Source organism: Cryptomeria japonica, chromosome 8 (assembly GCF_030272615.1).
Source record: "Cryptomeria japonica chromosome 8, Sugi_1.0, whole genome shotgun sequence".
Lineage (NCBI taxonomy): Eukaryota > Viridiplantae > Streptophyta > Pinopsida > Cupressales > Cupressaceae > Cryptomeria > Cryptomeria japonica.
The window spans coordinates 124,595,091-124,614,063 of NC_081412.1; the positions used below are offsets into that span (position 1 = coordinate 124,595,091).

An 18,973-nucleotide genomic window follows, 5' to 3' on the forward strand; every position below is an offset into this window, starting at 1 on the left:
GTGGTGCTGAAGTCAGATTTTAGATTTTTCACTAATCACAGCTTTGCCTGAAAACCATAATGACTCAAAGTCTATTAATGTGTAAAGATATAGTAATCAACAGATGTCGGCATCAAGACACAGAAAATGATTCCCTTTCGGGTCAAGTACAAGTCCTGATCAGATGATAAAGCTGGAGAGGAATAACCTCAGATTCAAAGCACTTCATGAATAGATATCTAAGAAATGAATTTAACATAAGATCCAAGATATTGCCAGGATGTGAGCAACAACACAAACGTCTTTCTCACGAATGGAGGCTCCTACTCAAGACACCTAAACTAAAGCAAACGACTGACCCAAAAGCAAACTAAGCTAAAGCGCACACCAAAAAGAAAACTATCTAAAGAAAGCAAACAACTGAACTACTTGAGCCACTCAAGATCATGAGTCAAATGACTCAAGGCAAATTAAGAACAAGACTCAAAAGACCTCTAAGCTAAAACACACGGAAGGAAAAACTACCCTAAACCTATATACAAGACTCCCAGACTCAACACGACTCAAGGAAGCGAAATATGTACATGTCTTTACATGATTTCTCAGGTTGTGCAACAGGAGCATGGCAAACGTGATGGTTCTTAGTCGGGCAAATTCATCCTTAAACACAGAAAAGCAAGCTCTCACCATGCATCTCTCATATTCAAGCAAGTTTTTACTTAAAATGATCAACTGGGGTAATTCGTTAGGACCATGATCAATCCAGATGCAAGTTGTTTTCCCAAAATCCCCATAATCAAAATCATAATAACTTTCAAGGCTAGGATTAAGGAAAGAGACAACCTGGGATATTTCAGGCTCAAATTGGACTGCATTGTTGGAAGTGAGGTCACCAGTTGCTTCAGGAGGTCGCCATTGATGATGAACTATTCCACGAGCATTCACAATATGTTGACCTTGATTTGGAAAGTCCTCTTGAAACAAGCTCAGCGCCCCTTTGAATAGCTCAACATTCTCTGTTTTCACTGAGATATCTTGCATAAACCAGACATCTTCATGAAATTTTGTTAGCATATCTTCGAAAATGAGAGTCTCCTTGATGGATTGAGCTTCAAACATCTCCTCTAGCTGATCAAGTATAATCTCTGGTGGCCTTTCTTCTTCAAGCATAGTCTCGGGAGGTCGGAGCTGATGATGGATCATATCACTCACAATAACTTGGTTATCTTGAAAAAAATTTGGCAGTGATTCCATTTGTACTTCTTCCATGAGACCTTTCAGTGCCTCCTCAAATATCATGATGATAATGGTGTCTCTGAGTGCCCCCTCGAATTGTTCTTCATACCTGGGCTCACTTATGATGATTTGTAGCTCTTTGTTTAACATCTCAACTTGATTGTCTTCTTCATGGATGCTATTTGAAACCTCTTGCAATTCAATCTCAAGGATCTCCTTTTGTAGCATGAATGAAAATTCCTCAAGGAATGATTCCTTTTCTTCTTTGATTGCTTGTTTAGCTCTTGGATCTTCCTTTATCACCGCTGGAGTATCTTCAACTGATTCTTCAACTTTTGTTTCATGATATTCCTTTTCAGGTGCAAGGCATGGCGAGCTATCCACTGTAATACATTGTTCCTTGGGTGCATTTGTATCGTCAACGTACAACTGATCCTTCTGACAATTAGATGTTGGAGCAATGTCTTGTTCATAAGTTCTCCTGAATTCGGCTGCGAGATATGCACCCCGAGATCTGTTCACAATACACTCTTCCTCGGACAAAGTTGGCATTCCAAACTGATTTCTGACTTGATTGATGGCCATTTCACATACTGAGCAAGTAAATTCAGAGTGAGGTGAATTGTGAATCCTACACCACAATGGAATTAATGTGTTCTCTAAACGCATTTCACCATTCAAAATAAGCTGACTCTCAATCATCCACAAGAAGCTCAGAAGAGGATCTTTGGTTTCTAGGACACTAAAATCGCTTTCATCTGCCTCTAGTCTGGGGACATCCCAAAAGAAGTCTTTCCCTGCGCGGTCGATTCTATCCTTGATAAGTATTTCAAGCAATGCATTTCATCATGTTCATCTGTCTCGTGGATTCGACACTGCCCTGGCCTTGCAAATTCGGACAATCTGCGTGGATAAAGCTGTGTATTCAATCTCCACCAAAGTTGAGGAAAATCAACTTGTTGCTCTTCGTGAAACTGTTGCCGCTCCATTGAGAAATCTTTCTTTTTTTTGATTTTTTGATTTTTTGATTTTTTGATTTTTTTGATTTTCTATTTTCACTTTTTTTGGATTTTCTATTTTTCACTTTTTTTTTTGGATTTTCTATTTTTCACTTTTTTTCGATTTTCTATTTTCACTTTTTTTGGATTTTCTATTTGGTTTTTTACTTTTTTTTTTGATTTTCTGGAATAAGAGAGATCTTGAATATCTCAGACTCAACTTGAGAGCTCAATTGGTTCCCGCTTGCTTCCTTCTTTTCGCAAGTCCAACTGACGACCCAACGATCACCTCCCTTCTTTGTACCAGCTCTACCGAGCGTTGAGAAAAGCCTCTCCATTGATCTTCCTTGGATTCAAGAGTTCGCATTCGCTGTCAGGCACTCCTAATTCTGTCAGTTGTTCAGGCATTTATCGCGATCATGCCCTCCTTCTAGTGCCAATTTTGTTGATGTGTTTTTCATGCACATGCGAACACAGAATAAAATACCTAAAGGTACCTTATCCTCTCTTGAACAAAGTTTCCCGACTGCTGAAGATCTCGCCGAAGGATCAGTCGGAGTAACTCCAAGGTTCTGATATGTAGGTTCTCTACGTGTGGATAAGCTTCTCGTGGTATGATGTGATTTTGCTGGAATCACAAGGGGACTTGCACTTGATGACCTGAGCGTCTGATTTGTTGGAATCACAAGTCCTATTTACTAACTGGAAGATAAAGAAATGGCAAAAGATATAGGGTTCAGGAAGTCTACTCTAAGACCTAGAATGCGAGAAGATGGATGAATGACTAGGTGGAGTCCTACTGGGCTGGGTCTCACCATCAGGCTGAACAATTCAACACCAACCCAGTGCGATCTTCTAAGGGATGTTTCAAATATGTTCAAATCGTACACCATCAGATACTGATCACCATCCAAGATAATGCATGAACAACAGAGGTGTTAAGACTCGGGATTAAGCTCGTTCTATGCCAGTTGACCACACAAGGCGCACTTACAGTCAGCAAAAGGCTAGTGGTTTGGACTAGATGGATTCCACGCGAGTGCATTCAATAACTTCTTTCATTCAATTTAATTACCTATCATCTAAAATGAAGATTCAACAAGAGACCATGCATATTGCAAAGAAACAACACACGTCACCATAACTTCAATGAAAATGGAGTTTATTTACAATCAATGGCAACAATATCTTGCCTTGTCCTCCTAATCTACTCTAATTGTTATTCTATCAGCTGACTATTCACTATTTCTAACTATTCACCGACTATTAACTATTAACCTTTACAAATGAGGAGCCAAGGCTTTATATAGAGAACCCTTTACAAACAAATGGCTCTGATTGAGTTAGAACCAATGGCTAGGATTACAAGATAGAAACCCTAATTAGGGTTTGTTACAACAAACTTCCTTAGCCAATTAGAAAATTACATTCCAAGGGTGAGGACCAATAGGAAGCAGGGGTAGGTACATCAAAGTTTGTGCCGCCTCCAGTAAATTAGGTATATTGAATCTGGTCATGCTGAGGTGGACCAATCCGACCAGAGGAATGATGACTGGGATGCCACCTTGTCTAATGCTTGTGACTTGGTTGATCCTTTTCTATCTCTGATGTGATGAACGATGTACTTCCTTTGCTTGATGAGGTTTCCTTATTGTCAAGTCTTCCTTCTCCGGTAGCACTCCTCCGCCTGGAAGTGTTGGCAAAGCCCTTTCTTTGTCATCTTGTGAAAGAATGAAGTCTTGAGGCTAGCTTAAACTCCTTGAACACTCCTAGTCTTCCAATGCTTCAAAGCACCTTGAGTCTTCCCTTTTGCCTGTGGAACGTCCTTGATAACGATGGACTGGAAGAGATCGTCCTTGCCCTGGCCTAGTCTTCTTCTATCTGCAAAATAAACCAAAAGGTGATTAAGGACACATAATAAATTCATTCCAACATAACATTTTCTACCTTAAATCACCAACAAGAAGAAATTAAAATGAAGTTCGCTTGAAATCCTTCCCAGGGACAGGCCCCATAAGGGATTTTGCCCTGGACCCTCTAGAAGGGTCTAGAGCGAAATTCTTGATTTAGCCTAAAATCTTCATTTCTGGTGGCCAAAATCCATCCAAGGGCAATCCTAGGGGCATCTTCCAACTTTTTCCACCTTGGTCTAGGCTTGGCTTGGCACACATTTTGGAAGATAGAATAGGTTTTAGGATTTTCGCTCTGGACCCTTTGGAAGGGTCAGGAGCGAAATCCTTGTCCTTGAGCTTGTTCCTTCATTCTTCCACTTCAACTCACCTCAAAGGTCAAGGAAACGTTGCTCCATTCTTCCCTAAGCCATAAAAACCAAAAGCTTGACTTGATTTTCAAGGGAAATAGGTGATCTTAGGAATTTCACTCTGGACCCTTTGGAAGGGTCAAGAGCGAAATTCTAGTTTTTGCTCAATTCCTTCGCATTTATTGATCACTAGCAACTCAAAGTCATTCCTAAGGACAAATCCAATCCTATCTCACCCTGACCCACACTTGACTTGGCACAAAATTGGGAAAAAAGAATGGTTTTGTGGAATTTCGCTCTGGACCCTTTGGAAGGGTTAGGAGCGAAATTCACACTCTGGGCTTGATATTTCATCTTTTCGACTCCAATCTTCTTTGCAAGGCAAATATACATCACTCTACCTGCATCCACACCATAGGAACCAAGGTCTTGACCTCATCTAAGGAGAAAATGGGAGTTTTCAAGAATTTCGCTCTAGACCCTTTGGAAGCGTCAGGAGTGAAATCCATGTTCTTGGTTGGTTTCCCACTTCCTTCATCCAATTCTCCTTCAAAGTTGATCAAGTTCAAGCTCCTTTCCTCTCATTTAAGTGAATCTATCATCAAATTAGCTCAAGAGAAGGTCATTTTCATCATTTTAGGCAAGATAGGGGGTCAAACTGAGGATTTCGCTTGGGACCCTTTGGAAGGGCCAGGAGCGAAATTCTCCTTCTAGGTTGATTTCCACCACTTCATCACTTCAAACCTCCTCTCAAAGACAAATATGCATCAAAGCCTTCCCATCACGCCTTAGAAGCCAACAAACTTGGTCATATCAAAGAGCAAAGTGGAAGAAAAGTGGATTTCGCTGTGGACCCTTTGGAAGGGTCAGGAGCGAAATCCATGTCTTAAATCAAAATCTTCATCTTTTAATGCTTTCAATCACTTTTCAAGGCAAGAACATATCAAAAACTTCACAACATGCCTTGGAAACTAAGACCTTGGTCTAATCCAGGAAGGAAAGGGTGTCTTCTAAGAATTTCGCCCTGGACCCTTTGGAAGGGTCAGGAACGAAATTCATAAATTAGGTTGATTTCACACTCCATTGCCTTAATTCACCTTCAAACCTGATCAAATTCACCTCAACTCATCACCATCAAGTCTATTAGCCACTTAGTTCCGAAACAAGGTCTTTCCAATGTCCTAAGCAAAATAGAGGGTCAAATGAGGATTTCGCTCTGGACCCTTTGGAAGGGTCAGGAACAAAATTTCCATTCTAGGTTGATTTTCACCATTTCATCGCCTCAAACCTCCTTTCAAAGGCTAGAACACCTCAAGGTCACTCCAACCATGCCTTAGAAGTCCAAAACTTGGCCACAACAAGGAAGATGATGAAGGTTATGTGAATTTTGCTCTGGACCCTTTGGAAGGATCAGGAGCGAAATTCTTACTTGGGCTCATTTCTCACCTTTTTCCTCCCTTTCTTGGCTTGAATATGACTTCTTAGGCCTCTTCCTTCCATATCCTTGCAAATTTGCTCAACCATTCAATAACTTAGGTGAAGAATTTAGATCCTTTGTGAAATTTCGCTCTGGACCCTTTGGAAGGGTCAAGAGCAAAATTTGACATTTTAGCCTCTTCGTCAGGATTCTTTTATGGAATATAACATTTAATACTTTAAGTTATATTCCATATATGCTGTCAGGATGTTTGAGAGTGGTTTCGGACCTCCAGGAGTTATAATGCAAAATCTAGTTTTGGAGGATTCTTCAATTTTCCAGACTTGATCAAATTTCAAGATCAGGAAGACATTCTAGACTTAGCCAAATTTCAGGGCATTTGAAGATCAGGATGACATTCCAGACTTCATCACTCACCAACTTGACCTAACTCAGACCTTCAAAGAGGATATTCACTCACCAAGCAAGACACAATTAGCAATAAGAGCAAAACCAGGCCCTAAGGAAGACTTTCAAAGAAACCCTAATTCTAGGGCCCCGTGGACTCACCCTAGCTCAAGCAGAGCCTGCCATCCTAGTGATCCCCCTGGCGACACTCAAAATGCAAAGGCTAACAGACAAAACCCTAAAAACCTAGAAAGCAAACCTCAGAAAGCAAAAACGTAGGGGTCCCCATTTGCAATGGGGCGATGTGTGGATACGTCACAACAGGTCCCCCCCTTTTCTTTTTGTTTTCTCGTCTCATACTTGCTCAAGTTTTGAGTAGGGAGTTTCGATAATTCGCAGGGAAGATGTAGCGGCTAAGAAATTTTTGAATGATGAGAGGATGAGTGAGCATAACGTTTTCAGAAATCGGTAAAATGAGTGGAACGCGAGCCAAAGTTCAAAGTAGGCCTAGAGGGTTAAAATGATGAAAGTTCAAGCAAATCGGCCTTGGGACTTGAACTTCAACCATAAAATGCGAATTCAGAATCCCTAAGGCCCAAAATTCGACCTCCAGACCAAGGTGCAAAGTCGTTAAAAGTTCAAAAATCAACCTTGTAAGTTGAAGTGCATTTAAAAGTGAGAAAATTGGCTTGATAGGCTGAAATTCATTAAAGCTACCAAACTCAGCTTATAACCCGAAATTCGCAAAGTGTCAATTTCGTGAAAAGTCATTTTAGGCCAAAAATGAGTAAACTCGCGAAAAGTCATTTTAGGCCGAAAACTTAAAGTTGATAAAATCGCACTGAAGTCGGCAATCACTTAAAATTTTAAAATCAGCCTATAAGGCCAGAACGTGAGAGAAGTTTGCAAAAAGGCCTTTTTAGGCCGAAAAGTGAAAGGAAAATGAGTAAACTCGCGAAAAGTCATTTTAGGCCGAAAATAGGCAAATCTCGCAAAGGAAGCCTCTAGGCTGAAAACCAAACCATAAATAAACTCGCGCATTTCTACTCAATTGGCCGAAAAGGCATAAAACGCCAGAAGTTTGGAAATATCCCGTTTATGCCGAAATCTTACAAAATAACCTTTTAGCCCGAAAACCTCACAAAGCGACTATTTATGCCGAAAACTTTGAAATCGCGAAGGAGCCTTTTTTTGCAAATTCGGTTTGCAAGTCGAAAAATGAGAAACTACTTAAAACTTGCAATATCATTATTTAGGCCAAAAACGAAGACTAAATCTCGCAAATGATCTGTCTTTCCCAAAAATCACAAGTTCGTAGTGTTAAGAGAAATCGCGAATTCCCTCTTATAACCCGAAAGTCATTGAGCTTCCAAAAATCGGCTTTTCAAGCTGAAAATCACAAAGTCGGTTTCCAACTAGAAATTGGCTATTGGAGTTCAAATTTGCGCAAGGCGACTAAGGAGCCCGCAATCTAGTAAGGGCGAGAGGAGGTTTTCGTGAAATTGGCTTTCAGACCGAAGTTGCTAAGGGAAGAAGGTTTGTGCAAAGCATACTCCTAAGCCAAAAATCTGTGGGTTTGCATAGTCGCGACAAAGGAAAAAATCATGAGAAATTATTCAAGGAAAGAATCATATGAGAAGCCGAAAAGGGAGGTAAATTCTAAATCACCATTTAACCTTCATTCTGTCGTATTTTCAAGCACATCTATCATGCTCTAAGTTTTAAATCACTCAAACTCTTTAAAAAGCCGAAAATGATAAGTTTGCATTTTGGAGTAATAGATTCAAGGTTTGCATTCTTTCTTTCAAAGCCGAAAATCGTAAAGGAGTTAAGTTCATTTGAGAGGAATCATGCGAAATAAATAGGGCGTGGGTTAAAGAGTCAAGCCCGAGAGGTTCTCCCTTCATCACCGAATTTCAACTGTTTTTGGTCAACAACCTATCATATTGCTGCCAGGTAAGATAAATTCGTCCTTCCCATGGTTGAAATGATCATATTTCTTTTACTTAAGATGGACTTGCAAAATAAATTGTGAAAATTTAAACTTAAACCTTTGGAATCAATCAAACATTCACCAAAACACTCTTTTCCAAGTGCATTCTCGAAACAATCAGCTTTCAATTATCAAAACATTTAAATGCTGAGTTGTGAGCCAGAACGTTTGTAACTTTCTACCGTTAACAATCAGGAGTAGCATTTCGAAATCTGCTTCAAGGACAATAGTTAACCAAACCAAGTTGACTTTCAGCTTCAAATTGCATTTAGCTTCCAGATGATCTGATTTAAATTGTTTAAATGTCGTGTTTTAGCAATATTTTCAAATTTCGATTACCTTGTTGATTGTCAATCTTAATGATAAAACTGTCTTCTGGTTCTGCTAACCCGTTTTTGTTACCTTAATCTTGTCTCGTAATCTGTGTTTGGTTGTGCAGGATAGATGCCTAAATTGGCGGTCGAGTCATGAAAGGCACCTGGCGCAACTGGAACATCCTGGATTTCCAAAGACGACATTTCCCGCAAGGTCGAAAAAGTGAAGTACTAGTACCAAGGAGGAGTTAGGGAGTCAAAGGTCCAGAGTGTCTAGGAAAACATAGGAGACACGGACCTTGGACATAATGATATTCAGGATTTCAGGAACAGAGTGTACTCTCTGAATGCCTATGGCAAGCCCAGACGGATAATGGAGAGTGGTATTGCTCAGGCAACTGGTTTCCCTCCGGCCGTGCAAAATTATAAATTAGTGGTTGAGGCTGCTAAACATTATCAGCCGGAAACCAAATTAGTGGTATTGAAGGGGATGGTACTAGCTGACTTCACGCTTGAAGCCCTTGGGGAAGCATTTGATATCCCGTTTTCTGATGATCCCATTGCCACAATTATCGATGAGGCTCAAGTTGTTTATGACATGAATCCTGCTAAGTGCAAAACATTGATAAATGAAGAATGGTTCAAGGAGCACTAGAATCAGTAAAAGGATCCCCAGAAGCGATTTTCACAATGATAATGGTGATATGGTTACCTTACTCAGCCGGGTCATGGGACTTCCTCAATCCAATCTCTTTGAGGAATGGATGTTCTACTTCACTGAGCAAGTCTTCGCTGGGAAGTCTAAGTTCGACTGGCCTTAGATCATCAGCGACAATATTCATACACAGCTGGTTGAGCTTGAAGAAAAAAAGTACTTTGCCATGACTTCCTACTTGGTCTACATGTTTGCCCGACACCAGCCATTGATGGGATTAATTAAGAAAGGTGAGATTGGGAACGGGCCGAATCAGGTAAAGGTATACGACTGCTACCCTCAGTTGCATTACTATGACATTGCCCAAAGAGAAAAGAATAACATCGCATACGCAATTTGTCAGTATGAGCGTGTTAATGACGCTTTTACAATGCGCCTGGTTAGATTAATGCAAGGAGGATTTCGTATAAGGTTGTCAAAATAGGCTACCACCCTGATCCGGAAATACGGTGCATGGTTCATCCAGTTCCCCAAGTTCACCTACATCAGAATAGCAGGCTTTGAGGGAACACCATTCTGGCTTCCGCGCTATCCATTAGACAGAGTAGTCCTCATGGAGGTAGCAAGGCAGGCACACCCAACAGGTAGCTTACTTAGAGACAAAAAGCAATCAGGGTTCACCTTCCCGATGATCTTGGGTAATCTTGATGCGCACTTCAAAAATTCAGTACAAGTTGAGGAGTCATTTGCTGAATTGGCATCCTATTGCTTACAAGAACATTTCCCTAGGAAATGCTTTGATCATGATGGATTGGGAAAGAGGGCCTACGACAAGCATTACGGGGCCAAGGTATCGATTGAGGACTATTGGAGCAATTGTTCAGATGACTTTGAGGTCCGTCGGCGAGAATATTCTAGGTTGAGTGTTCAACAAATGCAGCTTTATGAGTACCGCCAGGTCCCAGATCAAGTGACGGACTATGGAAATTGCTTGCAAGTCTGAGAATTTGAAGCAGTTAAGGACCTCCTGCTAGCCATTGATTGGACTCAGGACCCAATCACAGACTTTGAAGCAGTCATGGAAGGTCCAAGAATGTACACAGATAATTGGTTATCCCAACAAATTGAGAGACTGACCCATGAAGGAACCCAATTCACATACAATTTGATGGGTAGTCTCGATTCCCAGTCTTCAGAGGACGAAGGAACCTCAAGCGTGCCAAAAGAAGAGGTTGAAAAACCTGAAAAGAAGAGAAAGAAGGCAAGGGCCAATAGAGGGACTCGAGCATTGAAAAAAACAAGAAGAGAAAAGATCCCAATCAGGAGACCAGAGGTTACTTCGTCATCCAAGGACCCCAGTTCAGAGGATGATGTGGTTGAACTTGATTACATACCCACTCCACCTTCACAAAATGATCCTGTTGCATTCGAGGCAAATAATCCTCAAACACAAAATGAGCAAGAGGCAGAGGTGAGGATCATTGGCTTGGATGAATCTGGAAATCAGATCGAGGAGGGAGAGATTGCACCTGATCAAGGGATTGGTAAACATGAGTTCACGCAAGAGAGCAGGCATGAGTTGCAGTAGGAAGGCGGCAACAAAGATGACACCATGGTTGAGGGAGAACAAAAAGAAGATGCAACTCAAGAACCCAACAAAACTGAAGAGCAGCCATTACTAGAGAATACCCAACAGTTGCTCAGTGAGGTGGGGGAGAACTCAGCCATGAGTTAAGGATTAGATACTGCACCCATTCCTCCTATGCCCGATCAGTTACAGATAGGCAGCGAGTCAACTAAGGCCTCCAAAGAACAGAGTGAGAATCTTGCAATTGCATTCGGACAGACCATCCCTCAGGACTGGTTAATAGCTCGTGCACAGCAGAAAGTGGCTGTCAAGCCACCAATTAACTTGGAGGATATCTTCTCTCGAATAGGGGAAATAAAATCCAAAGGCAGGAAAAGGTCGAAGACTTACTCCAGGATTACACAAGACAAGCAAAGGAACCGCACGATTCATATTGCTACCCCACCTGCAGACAAACCAACAGATCAGATTGCATTGGCTGATTACAACGTCACGACCATCCCAATAGGACGAGCCACCAAAGACCAAGAGAGGGAAGAATTCAAGGATTCCGTGCAGAATATGCTCAGACAACTCGACGAAATGACCACTGAAAGAGATATGTACTAGGCTCGTGCTGAGCAAGTTGAGGGGTACATAGATCACTTGTTGAGACCGTTGCAGCATGCCGATGAATCCCATGTTCCCTCATTGGCACTAGCACAAAACACTACAACTGAATTTGAAGGAGTGCGTGATACCTCCAAGGCCGTCAGGGAATGGATTTGGGACATTAAAGAAAAGGGAGAGCAGATCATCAAAGATGTGCGGAAAATGGCCCACGACTGAGAGACCATTCGCGTCAGGATGTTTGAAGTAAAGAGGGAATGTTTCAAGGTCCATGAGGTGGTTGGTGTGGTTCTCCCCCTCATGAGGGCTCTTTTCTCATTTCTGGACCCACACTTAGATTCCACATTGCATACTATCTTGGAGCCCTACGACATCAGCACTTTCAAAGAGCGGTACTGGACTGCTAGCATGAAAAATGATATGAAAGATACCATAAATAAAGAGCAAGATGAGTGCGAGGAAATTTTGTCAAACATGAAGGATCTTGGTGAAAGCATCCTCAGATCAATGGTCCTTGGCTAGAAGAGTAGTATGATAGATAATGAGGTACAACCAAGGTGGGAGGATAGACCGAGAATTGATAAGGTCACGTACTCCATAGAGGACCTGGAATTTGCCAGTGAGTTGCGTACGGACATATTGGGTTTTGAAACTCATCAGTCGGTCAGGAGTGATGGGTTGAAACATGTGGATCGCCACCTTGAGGGTATGCAATACAAAATACGCCATCCTCCTATGCCCCCCAACATGGTACTATTCCAGCTGTGCATGAGATTTCAGGATTACGTTCGGGTAGAGTGTACAGCGGATCGAGACATCTGGGGGGAGTACTTGCACGACAAAGCTGAATTTTTGGAGAAAGAGTCTACAACGGGGAAGGAAAAAGTGCTTTCTTGAAAATATCTGTTTCTTTCAAATTCTAAGTGCACTTTTTCAACTATTAAGTTTCTTTCCAACTACCAAAGTCATTGTAAATTTTTGAGCTCCGTGCAAGTGCACTTTTTGGAGCAGCTTTATGTTTGGTAGTTGGTAGTTATTAGTTACTTTATGGTTGGTGTTGCTATTTTTCTTTCCATTTATGGGTATGGGCAGCCTTGTTTTAAGGGATGAATCTGGCCCACTTGTTTAAGTTTAATCTTGGCCATTCATCCATTTTGAAACTCTATATAAAGGAGTTGGTTTCTCCTTTATTTGAGGTAGAAAGTTAAAGATTGTTACAAAAGCTCTGGCAAAATTTATACAGATTTTAGTGGATGTTAAAGTTGTGTTATTTTACTGTGAGTGCATGGTCCTCTTCTCCACCCTTTTTTTAAATTTCTGCAAATGTATATAATTTTCAGACAGCTTGTTTAGATATATATTTGATGGAAATCTTGGTTCATACCATTAAGGAATGACTGATTGTTATTCCCTCTGCATGGTTAGTCTGAGCCCAATTTTATGCTAAGTTCAGTTGTTAAATTTGAATGAATGGGTGTGAAGATCCAACATTTATATTCAGCAATTTGAAAGTTTAAAGTTCCTAGATGATTGCATCATTTTTTACCTAGTTGTGCTCATTTGCTGGCAAAGTAATTTCTGGTTATTTTAAGATTTTCGTCTGTGTCTCAATATGCTGTCTTAGTTAAGTTAGCTAGCTGTTCTTATTACTCTCTATTCTTATCCCTTTTTTCCCTTTTCTTTCGACCCGCAAGTCAAACTAAAGCAGCATCATGTTAAAGGTAAATCAGATGAAATCAAACTATAAGATCTTAGGGAACCTGTGCAAAACCAATTCTGTCTAATCGTAAGTCTTGTTTGTGTTTCCAGCAAAACACATCAACTGTTGAGCTATCCTGCAGTCAAGACCTAACAATCGAAACCTTGAGGTCGTCCCCATTGATCAATTAAAACAGCATTAGGGATTTCCTTAGCTCAAGAGAGAAAAGGATACTTAGCATTCTATTTTGCGTTGATTGGAGAGAGTCGGAGTTCCGCGATTTTAGCCACGTCAACACCTCCCCATCCCTATATGGTGGCACCCTCCTCGGCAATGAAAGTACCTCTTTGCTATAATACTTAGTTGACAAAGCAAATTGTAAGAGATGTAAGGGGATGGTCATTTTCTTCCAATGGTCAATGATAATCTTTTACACTATTTTGAAAAATATTTTCATTTAGTCATGTTCCTTTGTTTCTATTATTGTTCTAATTTTCTCCACCATAGAGTCCCTGCCATTATAAATTTCGCCCAAACAAGGGTGATCGATATCACCATACCTAATCATGCTCATGATAGGCTCAATAAGATTCAAAACTTATTCCACACAAGCCCACCACTCATCATCTATGATCAATGCTTTTACTTTTTGGGCTCTTCCTTTGCTTGACTGTCTCCATACTCTCCACAAGGTGTTGACAACCATAGAACTCAAGGCATCTCGCACCTTCACAAGTTGTATTAAGACAATTGTGTGAGATGCAAATTGAGTTTCGGCAACTTGACATTGTATAAAATACATGTCACATATCAACAATAAAAAATTAAAAAATAAAATTTAAATTGCCTTCAACAACTCCAACTTGGAGAAGGTCCCGAAGATGCCTCGTGACATATGATGATTTGTCACAAACATTTGGATCTCCTCGTCCTCTATGTAGATTTGTTTGAACCTCTTAATTTATGTGCTATTCTTTTGCAATATCAAATTGAGTGAGTAGATTGCACATGGTGTCCTAAACATGTGACTATATATACCCTCCACTATAGATCTAGCTGCCCTATAATTGTTAGCATTGTCTATAATGATTTGGACAACAATTTCAGTCCCCATCATTTCAATGGATTTTATGAGGATATTTACAATGAAACTTGCATCTTTTACTTGCCTTCAAAAACGTCACCTCTTTAGGGGACATTGTTATATTATTGATCAATGGTCTATTTTTGCAATCTTTCCACCTATTAGAAATGATGGACACACATGTTTTGGGCCATGTCTCCTTGATTACTCTCAATGATGTCTCTACCAAAATTTTCTCCTTGGCCAATAAGGTGTTTTGCACCTTTTCATACCCACGACTAACATAATCAGGAGGTGTATTGCAAAGGGTCTTCACCATGTCCTGCTAGTATGGTGATTTGACAATGCTGAAAGGAAGCCCATTACATTAACAGCAATGAGAAGTGCTCTGATTTGCAACATCCCTCACTTCATTTTTGAAGGCCTTGTCCAATGGGCCTCTTTTTCGTGAAACCAAAACATTCTCTTCTTCCAAAGATGGTGACATTGATATCAAAGGATGTGAGCCAGCCAGTTGTGAGAAGCCAGGAGGTTTATGTGAGCTTCTCTTGACAAGAGGATGTGCAAGAGCCTTTGATCTATCACTTGCCTTGTCATCATCCTCTTGTTCTTTAATATAAACCATTATTTGTTCCTTTGGCAACCCTTTTTTATTTGGCCTAGGACAGACTTTTATTCCTTGACAAGGGATGGGGCATAAGTGTGCTTTCATTAAAAAATATGAGCTCTTATACATTTTTCCACATTGGATACAATGCCAAAGAAAATCTCCACCACCAAGAAATTGTTGAATCATTGTTGTATGTTGCCAAAGAGGTGATGCTACGTCAAATTTAAAAGAACTCTCTAGATTTTGGGCAACTGAACTAAAACTTCCAATCATTCTATATGAACCTAAAACAAAAAACATTACAAATTAACAACACTAAATTGAAAAAATTAAAAAATCAGCATTATAATCCCTTATTATGCATAAATAAGTTCAAAAAGATATTCAAAACTTTAAAAAATTAAAAAAAACTTGAAAAATCTTTAAAAATTTATTGAAAACTTAAAAAAAAATGAAAGATCTTCTTACCTTGATGACTAAATCTTCCTTGTGTAGCAATTCCTAATCTTTTGGTGTAGTTCTTACTCCCCTGTAGCCGTCACCTTCTAAAAAAATATGGGGCATAAGGGTTCTTTCATTCAAAAATATGAGCTCTTATACATTTTTCCACATTGGATTCAATGCCAAAGAAAATCTCCACCACCAAGAAATTGTTGAATCGTTGTTGTATGTTGCCAAAGAGGTGATACTACATCAAATTTAAAAGAACTCCCTACATTTTGGGCAACTGAACTAAAACTTCCAATCATTCTATATGAACCTAAAACGCAAAACATTACAAATTAACAACACTAAATTGAAAAAATAAAAAAAATCAGCATTATAATCCCTTATTATGCATAAAGAAGTTCAAAAAGATATTCAAAACTTTAAAAAATTAAAAAAATCTTGAAAAATCTTTAAAAATTTATTGAAAACTTAAAAAAAATAAAAGATCTACTTACCTTGATGACTAAATCCTCCCTGTGTAGCAATTCCTAACCTTTTGGTGTAGTTCTTACTCCCCTGTAGCTGTCACCTTCTAAAATAATGAAGCAACCTTCAAAACTCAACAATGGCAGCTTGGAGGAAAAAATGCTCTTCTTGATGTTTAGTGCTTGTCAAATGAGTTGCAAAGACCAAATACCCTCACTTTAGGGCAAATGGATGCATTGGGTGGACTGCAAAGATTAAAAATGTTTTGTTTGTTGAAAAAATCACTTTTTGGTGTCCTGCCCAGAGTATGCCCAGGATACAACCTAGGCACCCGAGTTCATTATGGGTTTTTCTTTGAAGGACCCACAACAAACCCAATGCCCAAGTGGTACCCTAGGTGTACTTGGAGGCATACCAAGGCTGATCTCGAACTCATATCATATCAGTATATGTACCTGACCCAAAACACAATTACCTAGTAGCATAGATGATTACATTGAAAATTGAAATATGATTGACTAATGCCTCTAATCATCACCCCCAAAGGTTGTGGCAAACTCCTCAGCTTTTGAATTTATTGTGTTGGATCCATCTAGCTCAAGATCTTCCAAGAGAACACCAACCAATCCTATTTACGCTACATTATCATCAATCTCTTTTAGCTCCTTTGGCTCTACATGCCATTGTGTTGTTACACTCTCCTTGTACATAAACATGTTGCAGTTAATCATAGGCAAGGCACATTGTATAGCTACAAGATCTTTCTTTGCTAGAGGTAAGCTTGTTCTTCTTCATAGAGTGCATTTCTTCTTAGCAAGAATAGAACTAGAAACTTAGGACAAGAGGCAAATGGCTAGTGTGGTTGTCAATGAATAAGTCCGTGAGTTCACCATATTATTGGGTACTCTTGTGCCATGGTATCCCTATCCGACTTTGCACAGCCAGTCTCCCTCTCGATATATAACAAATCTTACTTATATTATATCAATATCCCTTTATTAGTATTATTGACCAACAACACATTCATAATCTTGATCCCTTTTAACTTTCCAACACAATTGATAACAATAAAATCAGTAATTCCTATCCTTAAAAAGGTCAAAAATATTTACATTGTGGGGGATAGCTTATAAATCTGCAAGCCCATCATTTGGAAGAAAATATTCCCTTACAAAATTTCCTAAGCAACAATACCTTCAATATATTATGTCCAAAATAAAGGTACCTACATAATGTTAATAATACCCACATTGTATTGTTGTTTATAACAATTGCGCACTCTTACCATTCTCGTACTAAAAAGATTAAACTCGCTTAAATGTAGCTAAGAAACAATGGATCTATTGAGCCACACTAAACACACCCCTATGTGTGTCTCCCACATAAACTAATGAGTCCCCCAACACCCTAGCAGATGCCCCATTTCATATAAATAGGTTGATGGTCCACAACTCTACCATCTATAGATGAAAACATGTTCAATCTCCCCAACATGCTTGCAAATTGTTTGTCATCATTGTAAACAACCTGGAAAAACCCAACCTTGATATCTATGGAATGGAAGTCATCAATCTTTGTGTAAATCATGGTGACAATATTGGTCCATCATTGAAAAGTGTGGCCATTTGTTCTTCTGCAATCATATTTCTTTTCGTGACATCCTCACGGCTACAATGAGGTGTTTTCAGTTGTGACATCGTTGGCTTGTCTGAATTTCCTGTCATGTTCAGCCCAAATTATCACAAATACATTTTCATGGTTGACAGATAAGTGAATTTTCTAACAAACAATGTTAAAGCTATGATCTCCTATAAATAGATGGGTCCAAGGTGCCCCAAACCTTGAGCAGTAAAGAGGATGGGGGATGTCCAATTTTTGTGCCTATCCCGTCATCCCCCAAAGCTTTTTGGACTGCTAATTTGCATGTCTTGGCCTTGAGGATAGATAACTATGGAACATTGCATCAAAGTTTTCAAATCAAGAAACCTTACCATAAAGTTGTTATTTAGGATCCTTTCAAGCTTTGACTCATATGCTTATGGACGAGGGAGAGGTGCATGTGTGGGTTCTGCCCAATTGAGCTCCCTTAAAAAAAAATTCTTTCTTTGCAAAATAATACTAACAAATGAAAAATGACACAAACGAGAAGAAAGCTCAAAGTTTTGTAAATATCTAGGGTATTTGATACAAATTTGGGTATGAATATGGCATACATATTAGATACTCTAGGACATTTGTGTTGTATCCAAATAAGTTGGTTCCTTATGCGAAAGAACATGTATATATATATATATATGTATATCAAAATCAGTGTTCCACGGGCATTGGGGACGGGGGGACGAGGGGGACACGTTTCCGGGACGGGGGGACCAAGGGCCTAAATTTGGGGACGGCGAGGGGACGGCAGGGGGACGGCGGCAGGGGGGTGGCGGGGTGGTGGTGCTCATATATATACATATAGTACTTGAAAAACTAGTTTTGAAAAGATGTATAACAGTATAAGAATTAGATTTCAAATGAAACTATAGGAAATACCAAGATTACTTAGATTAGTAATACTAATTGCTAAATGCTAAATAAAATTTGACAAATGAAATTGTCAAATTGGAGATTTCTCATTTCTATCATATGAATATCGAAAAAGGAAAACGAAAATACGAATATCTGATGCCATTGCAAAGTCTATAATAATAAAGATGATTACATAATTCATCATTACAATGAGTAGCCAAATACAAATACGTGTAGCAATAGCATTACAAAAGAGACTAGAGTCAAAGACAAAATGACAAAACTCAAAATGTAGCTAATGGAGGCCTCTAATCATCTGCGAACTCCTCCTCACTGGAATTGCTGGACTCTTGAAGATCAAGGTCCCTCAAGCTCACACCAACTAGCCCTGTATCTGAAGTGGTAGGATCATCCTCATCAATCTGTGAAGGCTCCTCTGGCTCTACATCCCATCGTGCCGCTGGACTCTCCTTGTACACAAGTGTCTTGCGGTCTATGAGACGCAAAGCACTGTGTACAGCCACAAGCTTCTCTGCTCTCTTAGAGGTAAGTCTGTTCCTCTTAAGAGAGTGGATGAAGCTATATGTAGACCAGTTCCTCTCAGCAGCTGAAGAACTGGAAACCTGGGATAGCAGACGGATGGCTAGAGTGGTGGTCAAAGATTTCGAGCCATGACAAGTCCACCACAAAAGTGGGT

General features: G+C 39.8%; 1 protein-coding gene across 1 annotated transcript in view; it reads left to right on the plus strand.

The window, feature by feature from the left end:
• The window catches only part of LOC131041592 (outer envelope protein 64, chloroplastic), an 85,089-nt gene that overhangs the window by 56,382 nt on the left and 9,734 nt on the right, over positions 1 to 18,973 (plus strand). The gene's annotated exons all lie outside the window — the stretch shown is intronic.